Genomic DNA, 25,819 nt, shown 5'->3' with positions numbered 1-25,819 from the left:
ATATTTTATGAACACATTGGCCCACACACATAGCCTATAATTTTATTTCTCTTTATTTTAAGCACACAATATTAAAAGTATCTCGGTTTCATTTCATTCCGGGTACTCCGGTTTCCCCCACCACTAAAAACATGTCGGCTAGGTTAATCCTCCAGTCAGCGCCACTGACCAAAGGCACTGGCTCATGATCTGGAGTTGGTCCCCGGGCGCCGCACAGTGGCTGCCCACTGCTCCTCAGGGATGGGTTAAATGCAGAGAAAGAATTTCACTGTAGGCTGTACAGTATATGTGACAAATAAAGTACTTAAACTTAAACTTAAACAAAATGTGCCAGCCAAGCGAGCTTCCAAGAAGATCAATATTATATATTACTGAATTTGACATGCATATAAGACAATCGTAGTAAACGTATTATGGTCAAACGGTCGTTACACTGTCAGATACATTTTCGACAAAAACTTTTATAACATTAAACGAACAATGTGATTCACGTTCGATACTCACGTTCCTACTGCCATCCATATTGTCCATATTTCATATACATTATCTGTATCCATTAGCATACAAAACAGACCTGTGGCGCCTTAGCAAAAAACCAAGGGGTCTGAATGTGCGGGTCCACATGTGCAGGGGTCTGAATGTGCAGGTCTCCGGGTCTGCAGACACACAGTCATTTATGATGACGTCGCGCCACGCGCATGTCATATAAACGTGATGACGTATGTGTCGGAGGCAACGGTGCTTCAGTACACTTGGGCTCGGGGTAAATAATGTGAGTGCGGTCCGGCGGAGGAGAGGAGAGGGGAGGGGGGGTGACATTCGTGTTTCAGCACGGTACGGAACAAGTGGCCCCAGTGTCAGTGCACCCATAAAAGCTTCTCCGGGTTCTGGTCTCCTAGCCTACCGACAGAACCACGCTTCAACTTTAGACCAATTTACTTTGCTATCGCTTTTTGACAAACTCCCCAACCCCCAACAACAACTTAAAAGTTACTTTATTTACTCTGACAAGCCGGTATTCAGTTCGGCGTGTATTAAAACCCAACAGAAATTAATTAAATATGAAATTAAAGCCTCCTTTTTCGCGCCCCCTCATGCCTACAGACCGCCGCCGTGGGCGTCACGGAGCCGAGTTTAGCATCTGTGAAGTTGAAATGTGACGGTGATAAAGTGCTGCTCGGTGGGCTCAGTAGACCCCGAACTGCGGGAAACACTCGGTTAGTTCTGGAAAGGTCCAAGTCACGTCCACCCGACTGTGAACCGTCAGCCCACCGAGCAGCCCGCCGTCAGTTGCGGAAATTGTGACTGTAGTTCAGCGCACGTACACACACACACACACACTGTACACAGCGCTCAGTGCACAGGACACCAGAAGCACATCAGGCTGCCGTGTCAAAGCGTGGACGTTCATGTGAAAATTCGCTTAGGAAGCGTTCTACGCCCACCTACCAGCGCTAATGTCAAACACATAGTTCCTGGAGAGGTTGTCACTGGCTGTTGACACGAATAACAAGAAATGTAAAAACATACCGCATATGCAAGAAGAAGCTCGCGTCCAAAAGAATCTAATAGGAGTCCCGGTGTCCGTGCATTCCTCCTCAGCTGGAACCAGCGTTGATCTCCGTCGGCTAAACTGGACGGGACACAGCGCCAGGGTTTAACCTGAAATGACCCGCGCTGGTGCAAATCAGGCGAGGGCTTCTGCGTGTGTGTGTCTCTCTCTGTGTGTGTATGTGTATCCGCTAACACTGTATGCGGCTACGAGAGGAGAGTCTGAGGAGCTCCGGACGCAAAAAACTTCAACATGGAACCGAAAAACAAACCTTGAAAACGGCACAGTAAGTTGCAGCGCTCCGACTGATCGCTGTGGGGAATCAGAGAGCCGAATCACGGGCAGGAACCGAGCAAAATAAGCCTCGCCCTAATTACAAACTCCCAAGTTTTTTTTTTTTTTTTTTCGATGGCGGTTGGCTGTTTTTACAGTAGGCCTGGTACATGCAGACAAGGCAGGAAACACTGCTCTAACTTATTAGTGTGTGTGCCTACTGTATTTTGAAAAAGAGGGAGAATGTTATTGTTATTATATATTTATAATTTTTTTTTTTTATTATCATTCCTGTTATCATTCTTGTTGTTATGAAAGTCGATAAATTGTAATTGTAAATTTTATCATTAGCTATTGCTTTTAATTGCATTTAACAATAACATGCAATACTCTGTAGGAGTATTAAAAAAACATTTAAGTCATGTCCTAGTAAAAAAAAAAAAAAAAAAGTTGAGCATTGACCATTTGGTCTTCTTGGTTTTATGAACTTTGCATTGTGATGCATAATGATCATAAAAGTAGCCTACTAATCTGTAAGAACTGCTATAGCAGATACACATCTTGCCGGTAAATTATTAGCGTAAGGTTTCAAAGTCTTCCAGCGGTGATCTGTGAATGTCCCCGTGCTGAATTCGCTACCTTGAATGGCACTGATCACTTGGTGGGGGCCTGTTCACTTACCTTATATCACCTTTTATGTCCTATTGACTTGGACATTTTCCAAGTGTGTAAAAGGGACAGAGCTGTGCTGCTTTCTCCACTGCATTAGTTGATGTTTGAGCCTTAAACAACTAACTGTCTATCTACCAGCCTAAGAAAGTTTAGCTGCCAAGAAAACTGCAGTTTGGTTAAAGTGCAGATGATGGGAGATGGCTTCCCACAGTCTTCTTATGCTATGTTTATTAAAGGCTGAGCATTCAGGAGTAATTTTGTTCAAATCTATCTCTTCTCTTGTAGAGCAGTTTGTGGTTACATTACAGTGTGTAGGCGATGTACTGTAGAGTGATAACATCAGTCAAAACGAAAAAGTAAGAGTACAGAGTGCAGTGTCTTCATGTTTAAATTACACATGAACTACTGAGGTCACTATTAGTAAGTATTCTAGACCTACTCTTTGAATCTCAGGGACTGACACCAACAACTAGGCTATTGATGTTTTTTAGTCGCTGCTCTACTGTCGAACTGCGTCTCAACTAAACAGGAAAATAGCTCAACATAAAGCCTCACTGCCTATGGAAACAGAATTTAAACCCACATGAATGTTGTGTATATTAAAGCAGAAGTAAGCGATCCGGTTGTTTTCGCTAATGCTGCGTTCCAGGCAGGCTTTTGAAATCATAAATTACAGGTTCAAGTCACAACTTATGACTTTGTAGCGTTCTAGGCAACCCACTCGTGTTTTTCCGACCTGTTTTACCTGTGAAAGTCACTATAACGGCCACTCGTAACTTCCGACCCGTGAACTCCTACCAGATCAAACTGATACAACTTCACAGGACGGAAAAACACGAGTCTACGAGTTTCCTTGAACGCACCATAACAGTCCTCGTCCCTACGTCGCCACATTCACGGCGTCCCTTGGCTGCACACACAGCCCTGCATGCCGTTCTCTCTCCTCATTGGATAAAAACTGTAGGATACGATAAATGTTTTCTCCTCGGCTCAGAGCAGAGCAGAGGGACTGAGAGACCCGTGTTTCAGTCCAAACACTCTATGTAAGTGATTGCTGTCGGAAGATATAACTATTCAAGACTTATATTGACACAAATATATCACTTACTTCTGCTTTAAGGTAGATTTTTTTATTTTTCAGGTCACCTCAATTCATGGTAAACCACACACACACACACACTCTTCATTCATAGCATTGTGTGAACCTTGGGGAGAACACAGAGCAGGAAGATACTGCTGTGGCAAGCCAAATCACAGCTGCATATATGAACCATGTGACCTTTTGTTTTATGAGGGAAAAATGCAGAACCTGTTTGCATAACGTCTGTTGCCTCTAGGAAGAACAATGTGTATACCACTTTCAAGGTCACCTGAATGTTACAGGGTAAATACTGTACAGTAAGTTCCTACATGATTTGCATACTGGTGTTACTCGAGACCGATCCCGAGACTTTTTTTCTCCAGACCAGTCAAGACCACAGCTGCAGTGACATCTTTTTATTTTTTTTTAACCGCAAATGCCTCTCTCTGTCACTCACTCACTTTGGTTTATGTCATGTAATTCAAAACCTTTAAGATAATTCAAATTGTTCTACAAAAGAGTATGTTTGGGTAGCCATCTGAAAAACTTGAGACTTCAGCAGGTTGTGTGCTGCTGTGTTATCCTGTTCAGTCCAAACTTTATTTCAATTAAAGCAGAAGTAAGTGGTCCGGTCGTTTTCGCTAATGCTGCGTTCCAGTCAGGCTTTTGAAATCGTAAATTACAGCTTCAAGTCACAACTTACGACTTTGTAGCGTTCCAGACAACCCACTCGTGTTTTTCCGACCTGTTTTACCGGTGAAAGTCACTATAACAGCCACTCGTAACTTCCGACCCGTGAACTTGTACCAGATCGAACTGGTACGACTGCACGGTCGGAAAAATACGAATTTCCTTGAACGCACCATAACAGTCCTCGTCCCTACGTCGCCACATTCACGGCGTCCCTTGGCTGCACACACAGCCCTGCATGCCGTTCTCTCTCCTCATTGGATAAAAACTGTAGGATACGATAAATGTTTTCTCCTCGGCTCAGAGCAGAGCAGAGTGACTGACAGACCCGTGTTTCAGTCCAAACACTCTATGTAAGTGATTGCTGTCGGAAGATATAACTATTTAAGACTTATATTAACACAAATATATCACTTACTTCTGCTTTAAATATGGTTTAGATTTGATATAAAATCATCTTTTCTTTTTAGCTGAGGAGGAATAATGTAAATATCAAGCCGCATGATTATTATGAGGATTGGCACTGGATACAGTAATGGTCTTGAAAATGGTCTCGCATTTGTTTGGTCTCAGTCTACGACTTGGTCTCGTCCCCCCCAAAGTCTTGATGTTGACTCAATCTCGGGTTAGGTCAGTGGTTCCCACCCTTTTGACCCCATTTTGACATAACAATTTTCTGGTGACCACATCATGTGATCACGGCCGTCAATCAAGAGCCAGTTCAGATATTTCTAGATTCTGCATTTTATTTGAGTTGTGAAAGTATAGAATACAGTTTTTTTAAGAATTTGCGTGGTGTTCTTAACTATAATTTTAAAGGTGTTCAGAACTGGCCGTTTGTCCTGTTTGTCGCACCTCCTTCTACGAGTGTCCACGAGTTGCCGCACGAGTTTACCCAAGTAAGGAAAACGAATTTGATTGGTCGTTATCGAGCGGGCGGGATATTCAATGTTTGGAGCGAGACCGAGCTCGGTGTGTGTGTGTGTCTCAGACGTTGGATTGACAGATGACAGATCCAATATCAGTGGCTGATGAATCGTGAGCAACGTGACGTAATCCGTGTGCCTGCATTATCCAATGCAAAAAAAAAAAAATACCACACTTTCATCCTGGATTTACTCAAAAATAGAATTTTGCACAAAGTTTGGGCTACATCGTCTGATAGATGAGTTATTACAATAATGTTAGGACCCACAGTGGAATCAAATTCATTTTTCTTTTCTGTACACCTTTAAAAAGAATAGCCTAATAATTAGTTGAAAAAAACTATTTTTATCAGTATTTTTTTTTTTTTTAATCAATTACTAGCCTAGACATTTCAGGTGACCCCATTTGAATTAAGCAATATTACCCGAGAGGGTGTGCTTTAACGTCATTTGAGCACGACGGTGATGCGGTCAGGACCGAGGCGGGTAATATTGCGATTATACAACAATTACCAACAAAATAGAGCGTATAATTAAATAAATATTCATGTTGATGGACGTTTTGCTCTCAAAATTTAAAGTTTTTTGCGAGTGTGCTTCCCGTTTCCATGGAAATAAATGGGGTCTGACTAATAACTGAAACACAATCAGTCACGTCAGTAGACTCCTATGTGTAATGGAACCTAGTTCACCTCTACAGCAAATAGTCCGAACCTTAGTAACGACCTAGCAACAGAAATGATTTTCTAGTCCCAGATGAGTGAACTCTGAGCTGACGTTCATGTTTTAACGCGGTCTCGGACTTTCCCGAACTAAATCAACACTGCACAAACTCGCCCAAGTTATAACAAAGATACCGTTTTTTTCCTTTCACATATGTAGCTTCTACAACCGCAAACTCGCATGTAAATGAAGTTATAGCGCCGTGTCGCCGACACAGCTGATAGAGAAAGCCAAACGATTACTCCAGATTATTTAAAAGCCCAAAAGGCGCAAGCGAGAGAGAGGGAGAGAGAGAAACATACAGGTAATCACCTCCGTTTTATCCAATGAAATATTCAGCTCCAGGCCATATTTTAAAAAACATATTCACCGCGATCACAACTCGTGTCTCTCCGACTTTGTAACGTTACACACATGGGAGGGAGACAATCCTCTCGGCTGTAACGGGGAAGTTTACAATATATTAACAAAAAATAAAATAACATAATTGTTCTATAAATGTGACTTTGGCAGCTGTCAGGAACAACCTACAGGAGGTCAATGTAGTTTGTGATTTATTTTCACGAGTAATAAATGACGTTTTTCAAAATAAAAGGGGGAAAAGTCCATGTTGCCATGGAGATGTGTAAACAACATGACATGGCGAAGTAATATTTTCAGTGATAAGTCAGCCGTGCTGTAATGCTGATTTGAGCACGTTCTAAATGTCTTATTGACATCAGATTGCTTGGTCGGAACTACTTGTTGTATAATTCCAGGCGACCCCACATGGGGTCCTGACCCCAAGGTTGAAAAACACTGGGTTAGGTGGTCTTGACTACAACATTATTGCATACAGGTCACATTGTTATTTTACATGACAGTCTGTTAGGGTTACAAGTCTTCCTTGTTCCCAACTTTTTCCAGACTATTTCCGCTTTGAGTGTGTTCTTTGGAATGGGTGTGGACACCAGAGGGTTAAAACAATTCTGAAACTCTCTGATGGTTTTAATGTGTGTGTGTGTGTGTTTTTTTCTTTTAAAGAAGATGATATCAGGTGGCTCTTGTCGCCTTAAGGGATCTTAGTATGGTTTTCCTCACCTGACCATCCATCTCTAACACACAGTTGGATGGTTAAATTGCTCTCTGGTCATACAGATAAACATAGCCATAACAAAAAGACTGTAGCTGCAACAAATTCATTTTTTGTGTGTGATTCTTTCACCTCCTTTCACCTCTGCCTCAACAAGAAAGTTAAGTTGTCTTTTACTAAATTATCTCAACAATAATTGAATAACAATGGCAATGTAATTTCAAGCAGATGATCCTTTGTCCTTTTTACTTTCAACATGTTCAACATGTTGCTGAAATGTCACATATTAAAGTCTGCATGTCATTCTAAACTGCTTAATTTGAAACACTGCCATGTTGTATTGAAGCACATCATCCTGTACTTCAGCCGTCATTTCAGACATTTATTAGTTCCTCAGAAGAACATTTCCATTGTTGTCAAACTGTGTGTGGAGCATTAGTGACACACTGTACTCCGTAACCTTCATTTCTGACAGTCTGTACAGTGTGCTTTGAACTAATTCTGACTAAACACCGTCATCGAAGTGTAAAGGGTTCAATTTAGTTAAATCAAAACTATGTTGCATCAGTCTTTGAATATTAATTCTTTAAAAGGCTTGGTTTGATGTCATTAATTTGTTATGGCCTAAGACAGTTTTACTGCCTTATACGAGGCCCCTTATTCTGCACTGAAGGATTTTTTAAGGCCAGCATTTGTGTACAGCAGCCACTCATAAAAGCTTGTTTCCACAAAAGAGTACTTGAAGGACGGACGGTTACAACCTCTCTGTCGACTCTTTGTGTATGTTTATCATTACTGCTTGTGGAGAGGCTCAGAGTGGTGCAGGCTGAGGGCACAGAGTAGGAATCACAGGCAGATTGGAGTTAGTGCCTTATCTTGGAAGGTCAGCAAGTTGGCTTACATAACCTAGGTGTCTGTCTGTAGTGTACAGTTTTTTTCTCATAAGCAAAAAACCAAATAGCATAATGTTGATTCATATGGTTTGGCAGTGTCTGGAGACTGGAGGTTGTCAGATTTTGGTTAAATGTTGCAAGCACCTTGTCTAATCTTCTGGATATATCTGTCCCTCACTCACAGCATTTGCTCCTGCTTAATGACACTTCATTATTAAAGCTTACTGTGAATGAAAAACGACTTCTGTTGGCCGGGCTTACAGCTGCAAAAAGAATTATAGCTTGTCGCTGGTAATTGCCACACATGCTGTCAGTGAGGGAATGGCTTTGGGGCTACAAGGAGATTGCTCAGATGGAGCGGTCTACTGCACAACTTCGCCATACCAAGGCACAAAATGTCTCCTGCTGGTCAAGGCTTCTGCAAAGGAAATGCGCCGTATTGTAGTATTCTGTATTTGGTATGATGTTCATGTTGAGATCACCTGTGGGATCCCTGAGAGGGGAGGGGTAAGGGTTATGAGTGAGTGATTGGTTGAAGCTGTTTTGTTTATGTAATATTTTTCTACATGTATATGTTTGTGCATATTTGGGGCAGATACAGTTGCCATTGTTTTCTGTACTTGGACACCCTGAACACATAATGTCTGCCTATATGGAAAAGAACAATAAAGAATTGATCATAAAAAAAAAGTTGATTCATGAACTGCGTATCTTCCAGTATCATCATGGGGGAACCCTACAGATTACAGGTTTTGTCAGTGAGAATAATCAGGAGGAGTTTCATCACATGAGGATCCAGCGTGACATCCTTTAGTTGCACTTGTCAAATACGGAGAGATCGTACAAATGATTCACTGTTGATGCAGGAGTCTGGACCTTAAACTGGTTTTGATGAGGAAGGACAGAGCCAATCAAGGAGGTTAAGAACCTTGTAGGACTTCCAGTTATTCAGAATTGGCCTCCACACCTCCTGCAGCTTCTAGATTGAGCTGATTTCCATTTACCTATTCCATAGAGTACATTTAGCTACTGTCAGTGGCAGTGGGTGGTGAAAGTTAAGAATCCTAGGAGGGAAACTGACTCACAACATTAAGTTAGATGAAATATTAAGCTTAAAAACGACTGCTGAACAGATTTTTTGAACACTATCAGTCTGGACTGTGTGGATAGGAATGAATTTTATTTGTAAAGTGTCACAAAAAACCTTTGGCATGAGCAGCCGGGGGATTTTAGACAAAATCTCAGTAAACCTGCAAAGGAAGTGTATTATGAGTTATTCTGTCTGTGGGTTAGGTCTTCTCTACTGACATGCTGCGTCCTGACAATCAAGAGAGAAAGACAAATAGGGGCTGGCCTCTTTGACTCTTGCATGGCTCATTTGACTCACGTGACCACCCTACATGTTATGCAGCCCAGAAGTCATTCATTTACCATATGAGGCAGCGTCTCTTGGTGGTGAGAAATAGCATGTGGTTGCCAGATTCGTTATGGTAATGAGCTATTGCAGAGTAAACAATCATGATGTGTAGTAGGAGACTGATGAACGTATAGCACCATACAAAATCCAGAATCTGACCATCTGTTTGGCTTATTTCACCACTGATTGGCCACCGCAATTATGGGTGAGTTTTACCAAACCGCAGTAGGAGGCTTCGGTCTGACCAGAATCATGCTCAAAACCTGTCTTCTGATTCAAGTATTGCTTAAGCTCCAGAAAGAAGCCTAAAACTGGAGATGTAAAACACAAATGAGATGGATCTTATCTATATCAAAACACACGCATTATACTTACACATCACACAAATGGGGCATTTAAGCAATAAAAGATACTAAATTGAGGGTATGAGAGCACCAGGCGGGTTGCTGGCCAGGGTGTTCTCTCCTGTGGGATCACATCTGTATTTGGGAAAAGAAAATAAATACATAAATTCTACAATTTTCGTTCCACTTTTGTTTACTTTCCACAAGAACAGAAATAACAGTCACATTGAACTCCAGGAGAAAATAAATAACTGTCATCATGTATCTCCGCTCAGGGTCGACCTTTCTCCTTATTTCAGAATGAAACATTTTGGTGTCAGATCTCAGGCACGGCATTGACATTTACTGTTGATTGTCATAACTTCATTATTTTCCACATGATGACAAGTAAACATGTATGGCACCTTCAGGTAGCATGTTAATGTCGGCTGTTATTCTGTGAACATGCCTGAAAGTTCAACTTCAAGTTTTAGATAACAAATAGGTTGAATACAGTCTGCTACAACCAACCCTGTTTAGTGGGTTGTGGATTTCTGCTGTAAATAAAAGAGAAGGTAGGCTATACAGTCTACCTGTACATGTCACAGATTACTGGAAGGAGTGGAGGTGGCTGGCTGTTTATCCTTGAATTAACAAATTGATATGATGACTTACAGTAAACAGTTTTGCTAGCCAGTGACATCAAGACTTTAAGATTCTCTCAGTCGACTTGAATTTGACCACTGACATTCTTGACTTTAGTGACATGAGGTAAAATAGGTAAAAGTATTTGCATCAAGTACCAGTTTGGTCTCTGACTGATGAATAATTATTGATGATATCATTGAATTGTTACTGAAGCATCAGTGTCAGCGTGTGATATTGTTGCAGCTGTTAATTAATAGAGCTTTTCTCTCACCTTAAAGTTTTTTGGTGGACACTGGATCATTTCTTCAACAGGCTGTGTGGTCAGCATACTTACTCTTACTCTTACTCATACTTTAGTACTTCTGGCCATGCTGCTAACTAACACAGGACTGCACTGCATCCAGCCATCATGGAGTTTGCTGATGAACAGACATGGACATCATGAAGAAATGCTTTACAGAAAGGAGGTGGGTCCTAAGGAGGGTTTAGACCTTCCTTAGACAGAGGTAAAACCCAGGCAATTCAACCCATTCTCAGCAGGATAATCTCCACTTCCTGTGTCAGATGGGATTGGCTCCCGTCCTCCTGCGACCCTACATGGATAAATGGCGTATAGAGAATGCATGGATGGATTTATAGCCACAGGGCCACAGCCACTACAGGAATAGCCTATGGTAGCATCATGGAGTCAGTCCTGGATCCCTGGGGCCTCCACTACCCGGCTGTGCAAGTCCCTCAGCTTCTCCCCTCACATTCCAAGGATCCTCAACAACAACCAGCGTGTCCACTTCTTTCTATAACTATGACAACCAGGCTAACTAATCATTCTCTGCAGTCTCTACCATGGGCTGAAGTGTTTGGAATGCAGTGTGCCACCACACTGACGACCCATCGGGTGCAGTTCATCATCATTCCAAACAAACAGATACCTACTATCCATGAGTTTTCGAACGTCAAAACCGGAAGCTGGTTTTGCACTTCCGGTGGAATTGTACATTTACGTCTCCATGGTTTCAGTCGTTGTCATAGTTGCGGTAAACGCCTGAATCTATTAACGCTGGCTTTTAACATGGATGTCCGATAAGTGATATCCATTGTTAACCCTCTATTGCATAGTGTTGCCATATGGCAACAATTACTTTATCTTCATTTTTCTAAAAAGCTATGATATTTTTTTTTGTTTTTACAGTTAGGTGTGAAAAGGGGGCTTTTACTTTGAAGGACATACAATTTATGAGGTCAAATGACCAAGATATCCTGTTTGCCAGTCCCTTTTGCTCATGGACATGTGCCATGTAAACATCACTGTGCGGGGCTCCCGAAGACTGTCTTTTATTCAGAATTTTGGAAAATTTTCATCAAATAAAAAATTGAAATCACTATCTGGGGAAAGTAAACTTTATTTTTTTTTTTATTTAATTCAGTTTTGATGTAATAGTATTTTTGTAATATACCAAAATACAATTGTTGCCATATGGCAACAGTATGCAAATATGGAAAATTCCTGGTGCATTCAACGCAGTGGAGTCCCATTGACTTACATAGCATGAACCTATGTTTACAACCTTTTCTTATATTTTAAAAGGTAAAAACATTATATTTTTTCATATTTTGTGATTAAAGGTATTTTGTAACATTATCTAAATGGACTTGCACTTATATCTTCTAGATAACTGAATGAAATGACATAAAATTAGTGATTCAATGTACTTCATTGAGACGGGTTCCAGGTTCCAGGTTCTCAGACATTTTAGATAACTGTTGAAATTATACAATGTTTTTATTGTATAAATGTTTGTTTGTTGGTTTTGGTTGAGTATGAGATGGATTTGTTGAGTGTTGCTTTAAATAAAATTAGTTTTTGGTCAAAAATGTTGATTTTATGGGACTTTCCACGATTGCATATTGTTGCCATATGGCAACAATTTACCAACGACCCCCCCTTTACAAAAAATTTTAGATTTTTTTTTATATTTCTGTTATTTAGACAATTTTAAGTAATAAAAACATGCAAAACATTTTTTACCATGCCTTAGTAATATTTCATGCAATAGAGGGTTAAAAGCTGGTGTGATGATCCATGCGTTCTATAGATTTTCATTGGGGAAAAAAATTAAAATCCATGCATTTACCACGACTACTGAAACCATGGAAACGTAAACATTCAATTCCACCGGAAGAGCAAAACCGGCGTACGTTTTTGACGTTCAGAAAAAGGTGGATAAAGTGCATGTGTGTGGAAATTACGGCTGATGGAGTATTTTAAAATGTAACTGGACTACTTGCTCCACAGTAGGTCTTTTCTGAGACCCCTACACTAGACTATGAATGAAACCCTTTGTAATTGAGTGTAACATGACCCTTTCACTTCACCCTTGTAGTAGAGCAACAATGTGAGACTCTTTAATTTTAGACAGTTATGCCTATGTTCTGAAATCAGGGGCATGATGTTTGACACAACAGCACCTATCCTTCTATGCAGACATCAAATTAGCTGCATAAAGATGGAAGGACAATGGTCCCTCCATTACATGATTGTGTCTTTTATACAGAACAGTGAGGTGGAATAAAGGTTCAACATCCATTCATTCCCGTAACTCAGAAGGGGCTTATAAATTGAAGCCCTGCGCTTGACCAAGATTTGAAACCCTTGCAAAAAACTAAGACTGTGAGACGCATGAGATCTTTTAAAAATCTTAAACTGTACAGTCCAGCTTTGTATGGTGCAACAAACAGCCTGTCTATCAAACTGACTCCCTTTGTCAATGAAGAGAAATATGAGGATGACATTACATGCCATACAGCTTTTCAAATCACTGTAATCTTGTGAAAGAGATATGCATAATGTATATTGTGCTTAGACCTGTACGTGTCCACATGTCTGTACATGCCCTGTGATAGAATGGTGAAATGCACTTACAGTATGTCCATTACATTGGTAAAAGGTGTCCTAGTGAGCCAGAAAACGCTCTTTATTAGGGACAAGACACTACAGTGCTTATTTAGTCTCAGTTATATCCAGTGTATTCATCTTGGTAATTGATTTATTGCCCACTCTACTGTCTGTTTTTTTTTATTCTTCTCTTCTCTTCTTTTGCCTGCTAGAATGACCCAGTTTCTCCACATGCATCATTAAAGTTTCATCTGATCCAATGTAATGTAAACTGGTCTAATATTACTCCAGCTTTGATGTTTGGCCTATATGTGCTTAGAGCTGAGGGAGATTTTAGTTTAACAGGACTTTTCGACTGGTGACCTCTTATCTTAATGACTTCTCTGAGGTGCAAGTACTTGTCTTCTTTCTTTCTTTCTTTCTTTCTTTCTTTCTTTCTTTCTTTCTTTCTTTCTTTCTTTCTTTCTTTCTTTCTTTCTTTCTTTCTTTCTTTCTTTCTTTCTTTCTCTCCCCTCCCTCCCTTCCTTCTGAATATGATGTTGCTTCAGAGCTTCAACATGTTACAGTTGTCAGTTTGAAATGACTCTGAGGAGTCATCACATGATGGCAACTTGGTGATTTGATCATGTGATAAGAATTGGTCGTAAACAGGGGGCAGATCACGATATCCATCCCAGCTCAAGACGAGCCCATGGTGTCAAATGAATGGCCTCCTTGTGAGAAAAGGGGATGGCCTGGGGGACAATCAAAGAGAGAGACAGTCTAATACTGTATATTACCCTTAGCTAACTAGCATGCTAACTCAGTAAAGGTAGATAACTTTTATATATACTTTTATTTATAAGAATTTTTGTGTCAATAGAGAATAAAATCTGTAGAGTATGCTCATTTAAATAGTTCTCCCTGTAAATCTGGTTTGCCTGATTACTTGCCGCCCTGAAACCTGACAGGTAAGATTTCCAATGACAGTGACTTGAGTGACACAGCATTACCTGATGAGTAATTACTGTTGTCTGCTTTGACATCTGATACAAGCCATTGACTCCAGTGGTCACTGCTTTAGCTCTCCCTACATGTTAAACAATAAAAACCTTTTGGTTAACTTGATGTTGGACCATTCACACCACCTTGAACATGCTTATGCAGGACCTTTCATTAATTCATAAGAATGACATGTTTATTGTCTAAAAGCGTGTACATTCATCTAGTCAAGGAAGTATTCATCTAAAAATTGCACCAAGCTTCTCTGTATCCCCAGGAGGCCTGCTTCAAAGAATGTGCTCTTTCTTCTGTGGTTTGTCTGTTAATACCATTCAGCAATGCAAAAAAAAAAAAAACAGTGATGTGTTGCCTGCTGACCTTGTGAACCTGTCCCCTTCTGATCTTCTTCACCTATAAATAAAGTATCTGTGTGTAGTTGAGTGCCCACTCCCTCTGGCAACTGGGGCATTTTGTTCTGGGATCTGTCAAGTGGCGTTATGATCAACATCAACACACAGCCCTCCAGACCAGTTCACACGCATGCACGCACACGCACACGCGTGCACGCGTAGCAATCCTAGTTAGGATATCGTGCTTCCTTCCATTCATTGTGGACAGCCTAATCTGAACCCCAGTCCCCAGCGCTCATCCCTCAGACTGTGGCTAGAGACTGAGCAGTAATTCAGGTTAGGCTAAATGTATTAGTTTTACATCTGTTCACTATAGGAAAATTATCCAGCCAACAAAAAACACTTATGTCAGACCATCAAATGAAAACATTATGTTCAATTAACCATTTTACTGCATGTTATTACAGGAGAAGGTGGAGGTGAAGGGCAGTTGAGTTCCAGTGCTTTTTCCCCTTTCTCTCTTTCTTCTCTGTTGAATGCGGGTAAACAAAGCTCATACTGTATGACTGCATTTTGGTTTGTCTTCTCTTGTCTTGTTAACACTGGATAAACATTCCTCTCTTTTGTCCATTATCAAAGGCAAACAATATGAAGCCTCATGCACAGGTGAGATGATGTAAGAAGTTCATCAACTTACGTATTCTTGCTTTACACCAATACTTATTATTGATGGCCACCCGCAACCAAAAAACATGCTCGGGGGGTCCACTCTTTAACAAATTCATCTAAAGTTCCTTGCACCACATGAGATAGTCTTTCATAAGGAACAATTGATAGCAGTTTATCATACCACATTGCTAACATAGGCGGGTGTACATCAAGCCAAACATGCAGAATTGAAAGCCGTGTGGCATACAACATAATATTCAACAATTTGACAGTTTGGTGTAAATTAAAATTTACACCAAACTGCCCCCCACATTTTTTTTTGTCCTTTACATGTGTTTGTATTTTTGGTTTTTATTATATTATGTTGTATTAACTTGTGTTGTATGTTGTGATTTGTGACAGCGGAAGGCTGTGACTTTACCGTTACTTTTCTGATGAGCTTGTCTTGTTGTCACAAAACGAAAATTAAAAATTAAAAAGAAAGTTACAAAAAAAAACGTATTCTTGCTTGATGGTCAAGTTGGCTGTTGGTGCACACACACACACACACACACACACACACACACACACACACACACACACACACACACACACACACACTGACTGGCAGATAAGAATTGTACATCTGCTGCAGCTCCAAGTCTTTGGGTGGTTGAAGTGTGATTGCAGATTAGCTGAGGTTACCACTCGACAGGTGTAAACTTGACTGTTAGACCTAAAGAACAGGCCTCAAACACCCAGATACCCAAAAGACGGTATTACAGTATTACATAGCATCTTTTGATAACAGTTGAATTACACCCATGTTGCTGGGTTTATTTAAGGTGACAGACTTGGTGAAGGAGAGCTGAGGCTGCTAGATTCACACACATCTCTCTGCACTCCTCCTGCTCAGCTCTCTAAGTGTATAATCCCAACAGCTGGTTGGACACTTTACTGTGTAACACACACACACACACACACACACACACACACACACACACACACACACACACACACACACACACACACACACACACACACACACACACACACATGTCAGTCTCTCACTGTGTCATAGAGCACTGATAAATGTGACTTGAAAAGCTTTTTACAGAGGCAGCTTAACTGGTGCAAAAAAAACAAAACAAGACTGAATCACATATTTGCTGGCGACATGCAGCAGTGTTACGGTTTTATCTGATTGGTAGAAAACATTTGGAGCTGTGCCAAATTATGTAACAGGAAAACGTGTCTGTCTGCTGTCTATCAGTCTGCTGCTGCCATCAAGTGGATATATAGAGGACCTGCACCCTGTATGCTGCTGTGACTCTCATTTTCTCTTTTGGATAGTGATAAAATAACACTGAAAACATGAAAGAAACTTTTATTGTATTTACTTCACCAGAAGCCATTGCAGTAAAATGACAAAACCCAGTTGTACAGTACATGAGAGTAGTGCCTTAAAAGTTAAGAACACATCTAAACAAGGACGAAGTCTCCTCTCATCAATACATCAATATTCTCCGGTACCGCTTCTCATCACAGTCCGCACCTTGCAGAGTTTGTGCTGCACCTCAGTTTCATTGTTTTTTTTATAGTTTCATACAGAACTTTCTGGTGGCTGTAGGAGTCCTTCCATGTTTCTCCTTATGCAATATAGTAAAAAGGAAACAATTACAATTTTTTTCATTTGATTTTTTTTTATTGAATAGTCATTGAATACAAAATCATTGCCCATCCCTAATACATGAAGTAGTCTTGAAGGCTGATGGAGTTGTGATGTTGTTAAGAAATAAATATTCAAATTTCAAAATTGACTATTTTTGTTTACAGACAAAATAACTTTTATTACCACACATACACACAAAAGTACGGAAAACAGGTACCGTTGTATATCGGTACTGGTTCCCAGGTACAGAGTATTGGTAGCATATCAGTTCAAATGTGAAAGGTTCCCATCCTTACTTGTATTACAATGCTACCTTTCCGCTGGTGGCTTGAGACGCTGGTTTGTGATATGTTGTCACTGTTTGCCTTGTAATGGAAATTTGTATGTTTATGACCGTTGAATGAACTTTGAAGATGTACAGTATGTTCATGAACCTTAGGTGAACCTTGAAGAAAGCGCAAGTTGCATTTGTCTGCTGTGCATGGGGCAGTATGACTGGGTTCCTGTTAGTTTGTGATGATTACTCCGTAAGCAAGCAGTTGTCTCCATATCCAAAACCACAGTGAGATGTCAATGAGATGTCAACATGCTGAGGTGTGAAAAAAACCACAACAAACCTTCAGTTACAGACTAGCTTCCTGCCTTCACTTATAAGTTGATTTTATAATAGCCCAATGATATGTCAAAAGTGCTAGTGCAAACTTGTACTATGCAAGCAGCGGTCTCACGCACTTTGCAGCACGATGCGGCACACCCACACGCACGCACGCATGCACACATATTTTGCTGATTACCAATTATGTTATAATTACTATAGGTTTACCACTGAAACTGTCCTCATGACAGGCAGTCATCATGTCCATCACATGCTACAGCTGACATGCTCAGTTGATGTGAGTGAAGGCATCTATACTGTATCATCTATACCTGAGTGTAGGTTTGTCTGCTATGTGACCTGTTCCACCACCCTGAGCAGGTCTGCTCCATGTTTCACTTAGGTCACATACACACCCTGGTACAGATGTCCTCAGTCACTTGATCTGTTCTAAAGCCATGTATTGCCACCCCTGCATGTTTTTTTTTTAATAAACATTGATTACACTACTTCTCCCAGAAAATTGTTGTTTTGGTGTTCAGAAGTTTATAATCTCTGTTTGCAATAGAACACAAAAAAGCTGAGGAAAAACCTAAAAAACCTTTTCAAATTTGAAAGAAACAACTCGATTTCAGGCACATCATGTTCCGTTAATAAATATCTTAGTACCCCTGTGGTAAGTGGTGCTGCAGGTGCTGGTAATGTGGCTGGGAGGGAAACAAGGGGCCCGAAGGAGGAGGAGAAGGAGGTGGAGGTGGAGACAGAAGGGGGAAGGTCTTTGATTTGATTTTGATTTTGATTTTATTAATTCATGCTTGTGGCTCCACTGAAAAACAAACAAACGTTTAAAAAGACAACTTCAAACAATTTCAGGGTTAAAAAAATATTTCAGGGCAGTGAGCAAGGGCAGTTAGCAATCATTTGTAGCCATACTGCAGCCTATGATTTTTAAAGTCTAACTATTATATAACCTAACTGCAGTATGCAGGGTTGAGTTTCTTAGCCTGCTGGTCTTGGCCATCGGTTCAGCCAGCGTCTTAGCTGTGCAGTTGCCTCGCGTTGGAGGCAGCAGGTCATGCAGAGGGTGTTTCTCGTCGTGCCTGTCCCTGACCAACTTCATTGCAGCCTCCTCCCTCCTGGTATGGAGTGATGGTAGGGGTTGTGAGATGTTGCCAGCTCTCCTTCTGATAATTTTACAGGCACGTGTCTGAACTTGCTCTAGCTCTGCCTGTTGTTTTTTTGAGCAACCTACCAAGAGCACTGAGCTATATATTCAAGACACGGCCTGATGAGAGTGGTGTGGTAGTGAGGTCATCTGCAGGTAGACCATATCTCGCCATGACGGTGAGATAGTGCAGCCTCTTGGAGGTCTTTGAGGACAAAAAGAAGTTGGCCAGGTCATGTCACAATGAGCGCTGGCCACAACCACAGCTCCATGCTGATAGCTACTAGAAAAGAACAGACTGAGTCAGGAGACATCGAGGGAAGCACAGTGGACAGTGAGTAGAGGAGGTTTAATCCATTCTGGTTGACTTTGCACACTGGGGGGTCATGGCAGGAAGCAGCTCTCTTGTATACATTTGTAAAACAAGGAAGGACTGATATTTTTCTTTTCTTTTTTCCTTTTTTTTAATTGTGAAATTATACAGTAGCCTACAGTGGACAAAAAAAAAGTGACAAAGATAACAAGAACAAATTGTGAAACAAACAACAATATTTGTGTTAGTATGTGTGGGTGTGTGTGTGAGTGCGTGTGTGTGCGCACATGTGATATCTATGCAGGTTGGTAACAGTAATGATAATAATAATAGTAATACTTTAATTAGGTAAAAGGGAAATAAAATAGATAAGTAGTTAATAATAGACATGAGGGAGTGGGGGGAGACTGATATTTTTCTAAATGCCTCATCATCGGTTCTTGTGTGTGTCTGTATTCAAACCTAGGTGTTGATTATGGATATCTGATCTTATGAGAATAGGTATAAGGCTGTAGAGGCACAATGGTTGTCTCGGTCTCTTACAGCAGAGGTAAGCTGGTTGTGATTACACCCAGCCTTTGTGATGAAGAAGAGCAGAAATGTGCAGCCGTGTCGGCTCATGGACAAAGATATCGGCCTGATGGCGGCTTGAGTTTCAGCCTTGGTCTTCCTCTTTCTGTCACCATTGCTTTCACTCAAGTGTTTTCAAATGGCCCTGTGACTGTGACGATAGTGAATGACACTCCAGATGTTGTTGATTGTCTCCCTGTTGTTGTTGATTGTCTCCCTGTCGGTCAAATGTTGACTGATTGTGTTCAGCACCTTGTGACTGCTGTCTGTGAAAGGTGCTATATAAATACATTTTCCTTCCTTCCTTCCTTCAGATCAGGAGTTTCTGTTACTCTCTCTTGGTCCATTGTGGATTTTCTGTTGAGACACTGTGACACTGTCCCCAACAGACTTGGAATAAGATGCTGAACCAGACAGACCTGCTGGAGGTGTTGCCGGACACAACAACAATCTGAAGTTTTCCGGTAAGCTCTGAATTTGCCGTTCATATCATTCATATATACACGGAGCGGGTAAGGTCAGGTAAACAATACGACATCGCCATGACAACATATTGTCACGTGTATTGTTTTGCCTCGTGCTGACGGACCACTTGTTTACATAGAGGCTTGTTTATGCCGTTAGTGCAGCGGCTGTCGTCCGTCTGCCGTCTGCCCAATTTCACGTGAATGCAGCATGAAAAATATGATTGAGTTGCTTGCGATATACAACCACAATGCTAGATGGGAGTAATTCCTACACAATGTACCTTTAACCTTTAAATCCTGGACTCACAGGAGTTTAAGAAACTCATAAGTGATTTGAAATGCTCTCATAGAGATAAACAATTCTGCCCTGTCCACAACTGATTATTTTCTCAATTCATCATTTTGTCAATGAAATGTCAGAAAATAGTGAAATGAGATTAAATCATTTCCAGGAGCCCAAGCTGATATCTTCACATTATTTGTTTTGTTCCAAACCGTATCATTTTCTGATAACTGTCACAAAATCGCAGCAATTCGTCCCATTTTTGAACCTGAAACCAGAACATTCTTATCATTCATCAAATAGATCTAAGTCTTCACTGAAACTTTGGCGTGTTGGATAGAGGAATCAAGTACGACATTAGGTCAAATATCATCAGAAAGTGTAAGTTAGTGAGTTTAGGATACTTACAGAGACAGTGCATAGTCAGCGGGCAATTTCATGAAAACTGACCCCAAAGATGCACAGTGATCTAAACCAGTGGTTCCCAACCTTTTTCTTAAGGGACCCTTATTTTTATCCTTGAAAACTTTGGTGACCCCCCCCCCCGATGTAAAATAAAATAAAAATAAGGAACATCATAACTTCTTTTACATTAAATACTTTATTATATTTCAGTAATTTAATAACAGCATGGAACAAACAATCAGGATAACCTGTGTATGATTACAACATATTTCTTCAGAACTTGAACTTTTAAAAACATAATTGTGTTTTTAAAAGTACAAGTTCTGAAGAATATGTTGTAATTTTACACAGGTTTTTTCTCATTGTTCCATGCTGTTTTTCAAAATCATTGTGACTGATATTGCCCTGCTGTATATTATGTATTTAATGTGTTAAAACTGTTGATATTCAACCATCTATTGATATAGGCCTATAATTTATTTGTTTATCTATTTAAATACACGAATAAATGTTTAATGTGGCCCTTGAATTTAGTTGATTTTGTCACATATATGAATTAAATGCTTAGCCTACTCATTTATTTAACATTTTAATTACATTAAAATTATTAAACCCCTTAAAATCAAGAGGGCTTCGCGACCCCCCCTGGATCTTTGGCGCCCCACTTGGGGGGTCCCGCCCCCCAGGTTGGGAACCACTGATCTAAACAGCCGGCTAAAGATCCATCACATACGTCACCTGATACTGTCTGAGCAGCTTGCAGCATGTGGCACTGATGTCAAATCTGACACATATTTAATAGTGTGACTATCACATTCAACTGTGACATATTTAATGAATGCTTCGGTGCCAGGAGAATTCTGCTCTGTTGCCATTATCATGGTTGGGGCTCACGGTGAAGTTGTGAATTAAAATCTGTATGTTATCAACAGCTTCATCTTGCCCTCTCTCCCTCTCCCTGTTTGCCAGAGCCAGGAGCACGGGGGCTGAGAATCATCCACATCCACATTGGTGGATTCTGCATTGATATCATTATCGTAAGCAAGTAATAAGGTTTGGAAAAAACGTACCTAACTTAACTTAAACTTACTTCACTTCATTTATAGGGGAATTGCCGTTTTTTTTTGTTTGTTTTTTTTTACAATCTGGACCTTATTTCTAGCATAAAATACGATCATTTACTCACCCAGATAACTTTGGTGTCATTACAAGTCGTTCCGACGAAATTAGCTCCAGCCGAGAGCCGTGTATATCCGTATAATGCAAGTCTACATGGCAGTGGAATGCAGCCTCTAAATAACACATTATCTGCCGCGAAACCTGTTTATTTCACCAATATTTTGTTATAATACACTAGTGCCATTCCCCTTTAAGTCCAGGGTTAGCTGTTATTAACATCCGGGGTCTGTAGGTTGACCTACTAACCTCTGACCTGGATGATATCGTCTCGTCTCTCAGCTTGTTGCTACTGTTAATGCTATGGTTCATTTTTGCGTGTTTCCGACTTGTCAGAACAAAATGAGCAGCTGGACGAAGTTCAGCTTCCACAGGCTTCCTCTACGCAGCCTGGACTTACTAAAGCTCTGGCTAGTTGCGCTAAAAATGGACCCGAACGCCGAAGCGGAATGATTATTATCAGAATGAGCCGGGCAGCGGTTGGAGATGACATCATCCAGGTCAGAGGTCAGTAGGTCAACCTACAGACCCCGGATGTTGATAACAGCTAACCCCGGACTCAAAGGGGAATAGCACTAGCCTATCATAACAAAATGTTGGTGAAATGAACAAGTTTCACTGCAGATAATGTGTTATTTAGAGGCTGCATTCTGCTGCCCTGTAGACTCGCATTGTATGGATACGCGGCTCTCGGCTGGATCTAATTTCATCGGAACGACTTGTAATGACACCAAACTTATCTGGGTGAGTAAATGATCATATTTTATGCTAGAAATAAGGTCCAGGTTGTAAAAAAACGGCAATTCCCCTTTAATAACCTTTGCCATTCGTGCCAAATAGGTTGCACCATATTACCGTGTGCCCTCATCTGAGTGGGGATTTTACTACAGAAGACAGATTACCCTTTATTGTACATGCCCCTTATTGTATTTCATGTGACCTACTGTGTATTATGCATAACCAAGAGTGCTTTTAATTTGTGCAATACAAGACTGTTGTGTATTTTATGTCTCATTTTTCTTCAGAGTGAATAAAGGGACAGCACACCCAAGCACACCTGTGTCTTACTGTGAATAAAAAGGTCCTTTTCACACAATAAACATGGTGTCATAGAAGAACAAAGACTTGGAATCAGTCTTGTTTGTAATAAAGTTAAACCTGTGGAGGGTCACTGATAATCACTACCATGTATTTCCATTGAACCTAATATACCACTTTCTAAAATTGCGTACTTCCAGGCATCGTGTTGAAGAACCATCATCATGTTCAAACACAAAGGAGAGCTTTCACAAAGAACCACTAACAGACAGACAGACAGACAGACAGACAGACAGACAGAAACCGTCTGAGAACTGAGTCACATATTCTTACTGTAAGAGTCCTTCTTTCTTCAGTGACTGACTGCCATCTCCTGATGCTTCAACTCCTTCCTCCTCCTCCTCCTCCTCCTCCTCCCCCTCCTCTCCTCAGGCCAGGACACTGTCACTGAAGGCCATTTCCACACACCACAGTGTCCAGTGTCAGAGGATGCTATGAAGACAGAAAAATAATGTAACGTAATGACTCGGCCAAGTCACTACAACACTACACAGTCCATTAAGATTGTTCTTATAGAGCTGAACATCCTGTTTTAGCTAACACGTCTCTTTACAAACTCACTAAATACATTTGAAACACCGACAACTGCTAGTTCTTTGACTATACTCTCAATCTCTTCATGTCTTTGCAACTTGCAGCTCCATAAAGTCCCAAACTGACCCTGATCTCCGTGTTTACACCTGAAGGGGAGTAACATTGCTAAGTGTGTTGGACAATATTATTTAAGGCAGTTTCCACCTTTTTACGGGAGATAACAGTGATTACCTTAACTCGTTTGTGTTGATGTCATGTTGGTCCCTGAAAGGTTCCATGGTATTCATCAGTGCAGTGCTGCCATCTACTGACGGATGTAAAATACACAACTATATGTTTAAAGGGATATTTCAACATTTTGGCAAATTCGCCCATCGCCATAATCCCTATATTTTTAGGAGTAGATTTATACCTGTAACTGGTGTAACCTTTGCGTTGTGTTGTCAAGAAGTGAACCACTGTGCTCTTGTCTCAATCGTCTTTTCATTTTCTGTTGGAGATGATAAAAAACAATAAACAACATATCCTCCCGGACACCACCCGAGCCCCTACAAGAATGAACATAACATGAATATAATGCAAAACATTAAATGAAGGCCAAATAAAACATAAAAGAACCCGGAGCAAAAGAAAACACTCACCTCTCCTACAGAGTAGAAGAAAAGAGAGAGAGTTTCAGCGGGACATGGCCATTTCATAGGAAGACATGGGGTTACCCCAGAAAGAATGCAGGGGCACACAGGACAAACAAAAGCTGCGTCCGAGGAGCAATATCCGTCATGTAACTCAAATTAATACAATTTTGTGTGATTATATATGTTACATAACCCTTGTTACATACCTTTAATAGTCGGTGCAAGCTGTTTTTAGATCTGCAGGGGATAGATGTGAGGTGCATGGTATTTCCACGTTTCCCTAATCAAACTCATCAAATACACAATCCAACAACTCGCAAAACGCTCTCATGGACAAGTTGTGACCTGCACATTCACCACGCTTTGCTTCATGTGTCGTAATGTTACAGAATTATTTCATAGCGTGGTGAATGTGCAGGTAACAACTTGTCCATCTGAGTGTTTCGGAGCTGTTGGATCATGTATTTAGTTTGATGAGGGAGACATGGAAATACCATGAGCCTCCGTTTCCGCCCCGCCGAACTAAAAACAGCTTGCACCAACAATTAAAGGTAAGGAACCTATACTCCTAAAACTATAGGGATTATGCCAAAGTTGAAATATCCAGTTAAATCATTACCAATGCAGATACTTTAAATATTTGACATGTTAAATATGTTGCATAACAATCACATTTCACAGTACATTCTTAAAAAAAAATTGAAACAAATTAGTGAAATAAATGAATGATACATGATAATCTGTCAGTCACAAAACACAAAGTACGTATTTCCTTTCCCTGTGGCACAAATATGTTTTTTAAGACAAGCATTCTTATGTTCTTTATCACTGATACCTAAAGCATACAACATTTAGCATTCAGATTTAAAAAAATCTGAGGAAGCAGGCCTACAGGGTGTGGGTGTGATCCCTGAGAGGTAATAGCCTGCTGTGGCTTGACACTGCACACAGGTTGTGTGTCCTCACTCACCTGTAAGTCACATCTGGAGCTGAGACAGGAGAAACAGACTAACAGAGGGATTGTTTCATGACTGGAGGAGCACACAGATCATTATCTTAACAATACATCATTTCCACTTTCCACTGTGCCCTGCTGACTTTTGCCACACCACATATCTAGAGATGGTCGGCAGCCTCTTGCATTGGAAAATAGCAAGTGACAAAGGCTACGCCGTTGACCCCAGTGACAATTTATTGGATTACATTAGGACAAAAATAGCACAGAGTAAGTAGGTGATGTTATGGCTACTCTTGCGTTCAAAAAAAGTCAAAAAACATCACAAGTAGTTTGTGATGATATGGTAGGAAGTCTACGACTCACTAAATAATAAGCACTCGCGGAGATGTTTCAGTTTCAATAAAAAGGTTTGTATTTATTTACATAAAAAAGTAGTATTCTTCAACACAAAACACAGACCTAAAGAAACTAGCTGTCCTCAATCACAGGAGTAGGATGCCTGACCAGGAGGAGGACCTGAGCAGCAAAAAATATAAATAATCTCTGCCTCCCCCTTTCCTGTCTATCTCACTGTGTGCTATCCAATAAAGGCAAAAAGGCCAAAAAAAAAAAAAAAATATATATATATAAATAATAGTTAATCTATAATGTATATATCTTGAATAGTTATCATAATCCTTAACATTTCCAAAATAAATAATACAAAGAATGAATAGGCTCCAAAAGGTGAATCTCAACAAATAGAATATCATGGAAAAGTTCATTTATTTTTGTAGTTCAACATTTCACGTCTTTATTTCTTTAGA

At 40.4% G+C, this 25,819-nt stretch overlaps 2 protein-coding genes across 5 annotated transcripts in view; both read right to left on the bottom strand.

Moving 5' to 3' along the window:
- Positions 1-1,922, bottom strand: part of thrb (thyroid hormone receptor beta) — a 144,500-nt gene extending 142,578 nt beyond the window's left edge. For 2 of the 4 annotated variants that reach the window (XM_085792259.1, XM_085792262.1), the window contains exon 1: positions 1,531-1,922. The gene's annotated coding sequence lies outside the window, so the exon portion shown is untranslated. The remainder of the gene's footprint in view (positions 1-1,530) is intronic. The other 2 variants (XM_085792257.1, XM_085792261.1) reach the window with 1 other exon arrangement.
- The window catches only part of nkiras1 (NFKB inhibitor interacting Ras-like 1), a 284,351-nt gene that overhangs the window by 188,789 nt on the left and 69,743 nt on the right, over positions 1-25,819 (bottom strand). The window lies entirely within an intron of this gene.

This window comes from Trachurus japonicus, chromosome 11 (genome assembly GCF_045865225.1).
Source record: "Trachurus japonicus isolate A0001 chromosome 11, Traja_1.0".
Classification (NCBI taxonomy): domain Eukaryota; kingdom Metazoa; phylum Chordata; class Actinopteri; order Carangiformes; family Carangidae; genus Trachurus; species Trachurus japonicus.
This window is presented reverse-complemented; position numbering and strand designations above follow the sequence as displayed.